The sequence below is a fragment of the Eurosta solidaginis genome, chromosome 1 (genome assembly GCF_040869045.1).
Source record: "Eurosta solidaginis isolate ZX-2024a chromosome 1, ASM4086904v1, whole genome shotgun sequence".
In the NCBI taxonomy this organism is placed as follows: Eukaryota; Metazoa; Arthropoda; class Insecta; order Diptera; family Tephritidae; genus Eurosta; species Eurosta solidaginis.
Genome location: NC_090319.1, coordinates 283,887,254 through 283,896,094, shown reverse-complemented (window position 1 = coordinate 283,896,094; position 8,841 = coordinate 283,887,254). Strand labels below are relative to the sequence as shown.

Here is an 8,841-nt window from a genome sequence, read left to right as displayed (position 1 = left end):
TATCCAAAATTTGTACTGGAATTAGTCCCGCATGACACCAAAAATATACGATCGGTACGAAGTATGGGTTTCTGGTTAAAATTTTGGGAATAACAATACCATAACAGTTAAGTTTACATTAAGTATGTTAATTCTAACAGAGCAGATGAGAGATTTACCATTCCCGAAACGTATTTCGGTCGCAAACAAACAGTTTTAGTGAAAAAACACTTTAAAATAAAAATTAGTCTCTAAGAAAGAACGAAAAAACTCAAAAATAAACTGTGCTTACTGAAAAAGCCCTTTATTGTTCTAGGATTTCGGCTGTTGTCTGTTATAAACCGAATTGCTTATTCTGGTTAACCATTAAATGTAATCTCTGACAGAAATATATAACTTTTGATGACCACCTATCATTTGCTGCTTCCGTCACAAAATTTACGGCAAAACAACATACGAAATATGCGAAAGAAATGTGTAGAAGCAAAAGGGATACAAAGTAATGTCAGAAGAAGAGAAACAACGGTGATTGTGTCAAAATCACACACGGCGTATACGTAACCACAAAAGCAAGGCGAATCTTCGTGTGTGATGCGCCTTTATATCCTTACAGACAAATACACAATCATACCAAAACTTCATTATCATAGTTACAACGTAACAAATCGCCAACATTGTGAGCATTTACTGCATGGGCATGAAGTAAAAAGTGTCATAAGTCAAATTTATCAACAAGCCAAAGCTCTGCATTAGAAGAATTATGCTTGAAAGTTGGATTGAGAGCAAGATTGAGATTAGAATGTGTGAGACAGCATATGCGCTATGTAGTCAACATACATATTTACACACGTACATAGGTATATATCTGAAACACATTCTTGTCAAGTCAACTCGCCGGTGCGTTACTGCGTACATTCTGGTTGACTTCTGCTTTTGCGCTTAAGGATGGATTACTTGGCATCAGTTGAGCGATTCCAAATGCCAAGTGTCGCTAGCAAATTAAACCGAATGAACGCGAGCCTAAAAATTGTCACGTACGTTGCGTGCAATATGCCGACAAATATGCCTGTCTTTGATGACATAAATCAATTAAACTTTGAATCTGTAAATGAAGCTCAACTTGAAGTAAATATTACACAAGTCAAAATTGTTAGCGTAGAGAATGATTGCGCGTGATGTGCAATAGGCAGGAGAATATGTTAAGAAATAATGAAGTAGAGGATATGCCGAGTTGCCTTGTATATAAGTTTAGCTGGTTTTTTCAAAGATAAGCAGTTTTTATAAGCTTTTATTTAGTTTCAATTTTGTTGTATGTAATGGAATCTTGCAAGTTAAATTTGATACACTTCCCGGTATCCGATTGAGCTGAAATTTTGCACACATGTATAACTCCGATGAGAATACAATATTTCTTTGCGAGAATTCGATAAATTAATCGATAACTCAGTTATCGGTAAAGATTTGTGTTTACTTTGGCATAACAGCCTAAGTCCCATACAAACCCGCCGGTACCTAATCGTGGATTTTGAGACTTAGACGTGGTGAATCACGCGTGTGACACGTGGTGAATCTCACGCTTGAGAAAAGCGGAGACACAACCCTCTGTTGCATTTCTGTGTATAACCAACATAGCTGAATTTTTAAGACTGTTTAACTCTGTAATCTATTCTGTAATTTATTTTGCTTTTGGAAAAATTACCTATTTGAAAAAAGCTGGCTGAAAAATATTGCCAGAACAGCTTAAGTTAAATCAAGAATGGAAAATCTTGGAAATTTTGAGCAGATGTGGCAATTCGCGCGTCCGTTGAAAGAAATATTGACAATCTATTGATCATCGCTAGGAAATTAGCGACATTCCATCAATTTAGCAGCACTTTAGCAATACTACTGTTATTATTTGGCCGCTCAAACATACCCATATTAATTGTGCGTTAAATCTAAAATATACAACTCAAAAATGACTCCGGTTGTTATGTCCGCAGCATTTATTTGGTGCAAATACACCACAATAATTTGCACGGCCAAAGCCATAATAATTTAAACGGGTCATCAATTCTTTCTCTGATTCAAAAGCTGAACTACCAGCGCTACCGTCATCAGCTCAGTATCATCATTGCCAGTAGCGCCAATAACACCAAACTCGTGCCTGGCACACAAAAGTCGTTTCAGTCAATAGCGCAAGTAAAATGTACTACGCACTCACTACTAAGTACCGTCAAAAATTCGCTTGGAGTCATTTCGTCAATGAGCTACCATTGAGTTAGCACCGCATTGGCGCTGGCGCCATGCAATTTACATCACTAAAATTGCGCGAATGCCCAGGCTCACGACTTTGTTAATCCAGATGGTGAAAACGAAGACTCAAAGGAATGCAACCTTGCAAACAACAGCCGTCATTTTCAAAGTGTAAAAATTCTGTGATATAACGAACGCTAACGCGGTTAGGCTGTTATCGATAAGTTTTGAATACTTTTCTGCGCACTTGATTTTGTTTTACAGATTTTTGGCGATGGAATTTTGCTAAGCGAAGTTGGAATATTAGCCGTTTTTTTATACACGCGTATACGTTTACGTTTGCGCGTGAAAAAAACGCCTATCCACGCTTAGATTATGCTTAGAAGACTCATATAGCGCCAGTGGTTAAACAACTAGCCACAGCTACAGGGTGTACCGAAAAGCAGAGACACGACCCTCTGTTGTATGCCTGTGTATAACATATAGCTAAATCAGTTGCGATGAATTCTGGACACACATAGAATTAATTTAGAGGGTAAAACAAAAACACATATTTCAGTTACATCTGAGTATAATGCGTATTGGAATTTAGTAGTACACATTTTATGCGCAGCAACTTCAGATGTGTATTTAAAATTTGACGCTTAGCAGTCCATAAAAATATAAGCGTTTAGACGTTTACGTGTAAAAAAAAACACGGCTAGTATTTTAAAACAGATTTAACATACATAACAGAGATCTGCAATGAGTAAATGTAAACTGAACGCGACATAGGTAAAGTCACAATAAAATATGATTTTAAGTTAGTTAACACTGTTTGACACAATTTTATATGTGCTCTCTGTCAAAAATGCTTCAACTAACTTAGTCACATTTTATTTCGATTATGAATATGCCCCAATATATTCGGATCATGATATAAAAAATCGTGTACTCATACTCAGTCAGGGTTATTTAAGCGTAGCGATTCGTATCAGTAATTTTGTTGAGAGTTTTTTTCATCCTGACACCACGTTAGCGTGGAACGCGAAAGATCTGACAACCGAAGATGCTGATATCCGAAGTGAAGCTACTTTTGACAAACACATACGATATGTTTTCTCGAAAATCTGTATATTCATATGTATGTATGTATGTATGTATGTATTTAACGTTTTGTTGTTGCAAGAACACGTGAACATGTGTATGCGCATATATACAAATTCATTTGAATGAGTTGAACAAAGCATAGGGCACATTCCAAAAGCAACACTGCTGGCGAAGTTGATTAGTGATAACTTTTTGGAACGCAGAGTTGCAACTTTACGGCAAATTAGTGAGCATACAAATTTTCCGCTCCATTCACTCAACGTTTTTATCGATGGGTTGTTGACAGTTGGCTCAACGTATTGTTTAAAAAGCACAATTTCTTTCACTGAGCTGATAACTGATTAGCTGAGGTAGTAGTTGCGCTTTGAAATTCACCCTTCGAAGCAAACTTTTGCTTCCTATTTCAATTAAAATTTCATACGAAAACAAACCAAACACGAGAATAGTTCGTGAGAGACCGTTGTAGCTTGTATCCATATGCATCATAGCTTATACTTACACAATAATTTTTGTATGTAAACGAATAGATCAGGCTAGCTGCGCTTGGTTGTTTTATACGTACTCATACTCAAATTGCTGCGGATATATCTCTGCCACAGAGAAAATTTGTTGGTTATGAATGTGCATTTTTTCTGATTTATTATTAGTATTTATGACCCAATGCCAAGGTGAGCACGTGCAGAGGGCTGAATGATATGAGGGTGTATAAAAATTTCATATCGCTAACGTTGCGCGTCAGGGTACCCGGGCGAACCCTGTTGTACTGAAGCCCTTATCCCTTTACAATGGACCTCTGGGGGGATGTACCGTTTTTGTCCTATACTCGTGGGAACAAAATGAACAACAAAATTAAAGAAAAAAAATTTTTTTTTAATTAAGCTTTTATTATTGGTTAATAAAATTAACTAAAAGTAAAAAATAAAATTAAAGAAAAAAACTTTTTTAAAAATAATCTTTTATTATTGGTTAATAAAATTAACTAAAAAGTAAACAATAAATTGACTCTAAAGAAATATAGCACTTTATAAGTTCATTGTAACCTTTAACGATAATTAGGCTTTTTCGTCTGCGACAAAAAAATTCTATATTGTACATAATTATATATTTTTAACATTAAAACTTTACACCTAAATTATTAAATCTTACAGTTTATATCACACTCCTAATTGTTATAACAAAAGCGTGTTACATTGCGATAGCAAGAAAAGGAGATCCTAAATGTTCTTAATTATACCATCAAAATTTTACACGTTTTTTATTAGAACAATTAGGAGTGTGATATAAACTGTAAGATTTAATAATTTAGGTGTAAAGTTTTAATGTTAAAAATATATAATTATGTACAATATAAAATTTTTTTCTGTCGCAGACGAAAAAGCCTAATTATCGTTAAAGGTTACAAAGAACTTATAAAGTGCTATATTTCTTTAGAGTCAATTTATTGTTTACTTTTTGGTTAATTTTATTAACCAATAATAAAAGCTTATTTTTAAAAAGTTTTTTTTTTCTATAATTTTATTTATACTCAGAGTGTTTGCACGCAGAGTATATTAACTTTGATTGGATAACGGCCGGTTGTACAGATATAAAGGAATCGAGATAGATATAGACTTCCATATATCAAAATCCTCAGTACCGAAAAAAATTTGATTGGCCCATGTCCGTCCGTCTGACCGTTAACACGATAACTTGAGTAAATATTGAAATATCTTCACCAAATTTGGTATAAGAGCTTATCTGGACCCAGAATAGAATAGTATTGAGAATTGGTGAAATTGGATGATAATCACGCCCACTTTGTATATATATAACATTTTGGAAAACACAAAAAACCTGATTATTTAGTAAAGAACATACCTAGAATATTGAAATTTGACGTGTGGACTGATATTGAGACTCTTGATAAAAATTAAAAAAAATTTTTTTTAAATGGGCGTGGTACCGCCCACTTGTGATAAAATCAATTTTACAAATATTATTAATCATAAATCAAAAATCGTGAAACCTATCGTAACAAAATTCGGCAGAGTGGTTGCCTTTACTATAGGGAATGCTTTGAAGAAAAATTAACGAAATCGGTTAAGGAACACGCCCACTTTTATATAAAAGATTTTTAAAAGGGTCGTAGACGAAAATAATAAGCTACATCTTAGCGAAAAAAAGCTATGTATCAATACAATTTTACTTTATAAATTTAATTATAACATTATATTGGAAAACACTAAAATTTTTTAAAATAGCCGCGGCACCGCCCACTTGTGAAAAAATCAATTTTACAAATATTATTAATCATAAATCAAAAATCGTGAAACCTATCGTAACAAAATTGGGCAGAGAGGTTGCCTTTACTGTAAGGAATGCTTTGAAAAAAATTTACGAAATCGGTTAGGGACCACGCCCACTTTGATATAAAAGATCTTTTAAAAGGGTCGTGGACGAAAAAAATAAGCTATATCTTTGCAAAAAACAGCTTTATATCAATGGTATTTCATTTCCCCAGTGTATTTATAACAATAAATAGGAAAAACTTCAAATTTAAAAAAATGGGCGTGGCACCGCCCCTTTTATGACTAAGCAATTTTCTATGTTTCGGGAGCCATAACTCGAAGAAAAATTAACATATCATAATGAAATTGTGTACACTTATTTTCCTTATAGCAGAAAATATTTCTACTAAAAATGGACGGGATCGGTTAAATACCACGGCAACTTAGATATAAAATAAGTTTAAAGTTGTCGTAGACTAGAATAATAAGCTATAACTTAGCAAAAAATAGTTTTGAATCAATGATATTTCACTTATCAAGTTTTATTGTAAGAGGAAATGGGGAGATATTTTTTTATGTTATGTATGTGTTATGTGTTATGTAGAAAAGTAATTTATCTGAAATGAAATGTATAATTGAAGTTCACGCTGAATATATAAAGTTCGGTTACACCCGAATTTAACACCTTTACTAATTTTTTGTTGCTTTTATTATCAGTCATTTCAGTAGACGGAATACTATTTTAGTTTGTTTGTTATTCAAGAAGAACGTAAGGTGATAAACTTCTGCTACACGTTGGAATTTATTTAATGGGGCGATCACCGCGATTTAAGATACTAAGCTTTAGCTATGCCTTAAGACTATTTCACGAACCAGTTGACAACTGCAAGCGTCCTCAATGGCTAATGAAGGAAATTTAAGAAAAATTTTCACAGCGTAAGTCATTTAAATATACTCATCGTCTAATGAAACTTCCATATCAAGCCGGTTGTTATGACTCTATCTGAGATCCATAACTAGGCTTCCGTGGTTTCAAGGTTAGGCATTTTTTTACGAAAATGTATAAAGATTTTAATACATACATACATACTACTACTACTACATAAGGAAGGTGTTATAATTGTGGTCGGTTCACGCTGGTATTTTTTTTTTGTAAAAAGTTATCTATATCGGCGCTTACTCATGGAAGATGGGTGAAATTCCACACAAACGACAAATTTTATAAAGATGAGACCTTTAGATGACTTTTTTCTGAAGGCATTGATTTATATATTACAGAGTTTTTAAGGAATGCAAGTCCCCCGTTAATGTAATCCAGGCACTCTTAGTCCTGGATAACACTTTTAGATTGCAGCACTTATTCCTTTTTTTTGGAATAATAATAAATTTGTTTAGTCATTACTCCTTTTCGTTAGTCGGGACTAATTATTCCTTTTTTTATTCCTCATTAGGAATAATTAAATTTGAAAGCACTCCTCTTGTGGAATAACAAAATTCAAAAGCATTCGGCAAGGAAATAATATCATTTAATTGCAAAAGGAATGCAAAGGATTACGGAATGCATTCCCCCGAGTATTGCAGTCAAATGAATGCAGTCCATGGAATAAAAAAAAGATGATTGCAAAAATAAATAATGAATAAAATTGTGCATTCATTATACCGGACTAAAAAAAAGTATTGCAATCCTCTAGGGCTGCAATCAAAGTATTAATTATTCTAAGTGGAATGCATTCCTTAACAACTCTTAATATAATAGCAAAAAAAAAACATATGAGCCGCTTTCAAAATGCAGCTGCAAAACTGGTGACCACCATGTTGTGGTGGTAGCATTCTTCGTCTATCACACCGAAGACCCTTGTTCAAAAGAAATCAAAAATTTAGCACAAATTTATTCAATTTCAAAAATGCTTTTCTAAGCGAGGTCGCCCCGTGGCAGTAATTTGGCAAGCACTCCGAGTGTTTTTCCGAAATAAAAATTTTCTCAGTGCAAACTCATCTGCTTGCAGATGCATTTCGGAGTTAGCGTTCCATCAATTTAAAGAAAAATTTAAAGGGAGCACGACGCAAATTGGAAGAGATTATTGGCCTAAAATCCTTCCAGAGTTTATCGCGCCTTACATTTGTTAATTTTTTGCAAAACTTTAAATTTCCTTAATTAAATGGGGGCGGTGTAGCGTCCATTTTTCAAAACTCCATCTTAATTTTATTTTGTTTCATAATGTCAACCCACTAACGAGGCTTTATTGCGCCGTTAGTATTTGGTAACGAATAATTCTTCATTTTCCATTATTTTAAATTTTCGATGCCGAAAAAGTAGGCGCGGGTATCATACGACTTTCAATACCAATATTTTCAACGTTCAGATACAAGCTGTTTTCCATTTGGTAAAAGCATCTAAATTGTTGCTTAGTGTATCGCGTAAAGAAACTGACGATTCACACCGTTTTCACAAAGCGGTTATCAAGCTGCATCCACATCTCGCTTTTAAACTCAGGGTAATGCTTGCCGTCTTCTCGTTGCATTCGATCTTACCGCGGCGCTGAAAGTAGCGCTCTTTCTTCTGACTGCAACGGAACATTCCTATCCTAGAGTTATACCCCTACTGCTTATGTATTCCATTAGGTTTACTTGTGTTTTCAGAATGCAGGTTTGAGAACCGGGCGGCTTTTTTTTTTTGTTGTTATCACGACCTTTCGAAGTGTATCTTTCTCTGCCTTTTTTTTCGCCCCGCAAAATTGGATGCTTATATAATTTATGTTACGACAGAGTCATCGAAGTTCATTTTGGTGCCTCAACAAATGGAGCGCAAATCTAAAACACTTGAGGCATTCCGTCTATCTATCGAAACATGATAGATATCTAATTGTGTGCTTTTTACTCAGTACAGAGTCATGTAATCCGAAAGCACCTTTTGCGCCTAAACCTTAAGCTAAATATAACAGTTTTTAACTTTCCAATTTGCTGGCTCGAGGTCTATGTTTATCTTGCAAAAACTAATAAAACACAAGTTTTTCGTTCTGCGAATATATTTCGGATTACCGTCGGTAATCGTCTGCAGAACAAAATTTATTTACACGTTTGTACTGCTTAACGTGGAGTATAAACGTGTAAATAAATTTTGTCCTGAAGATGATTACCGACGGTAATTCGATATATATTGGCAGAACGAAAAACTTGTGTTTTATTAGTTTTTGCAAGAAAAATATAGACCTCGAGCCAGCAAATTGGAAAGTTAAGAAGAAGAGGTCGACAAATCAGTATTTTATAAGAG

At 34.2% G+C, this 8,841-nt stretch overlaps 1 pseudogene; it reads left to right on the top strand.

Annotated features, from left to right (window-relative positions):
- The first annotated feature begins 1,029 nt into the window (after window positions 1–1,029).
- The window catches only part of LOC137240626 (uncharacterized), a 32,390-nt pseudogene continuing 24,578 nt past the window's right edge, over window positions 1,030–8,841 (top strand).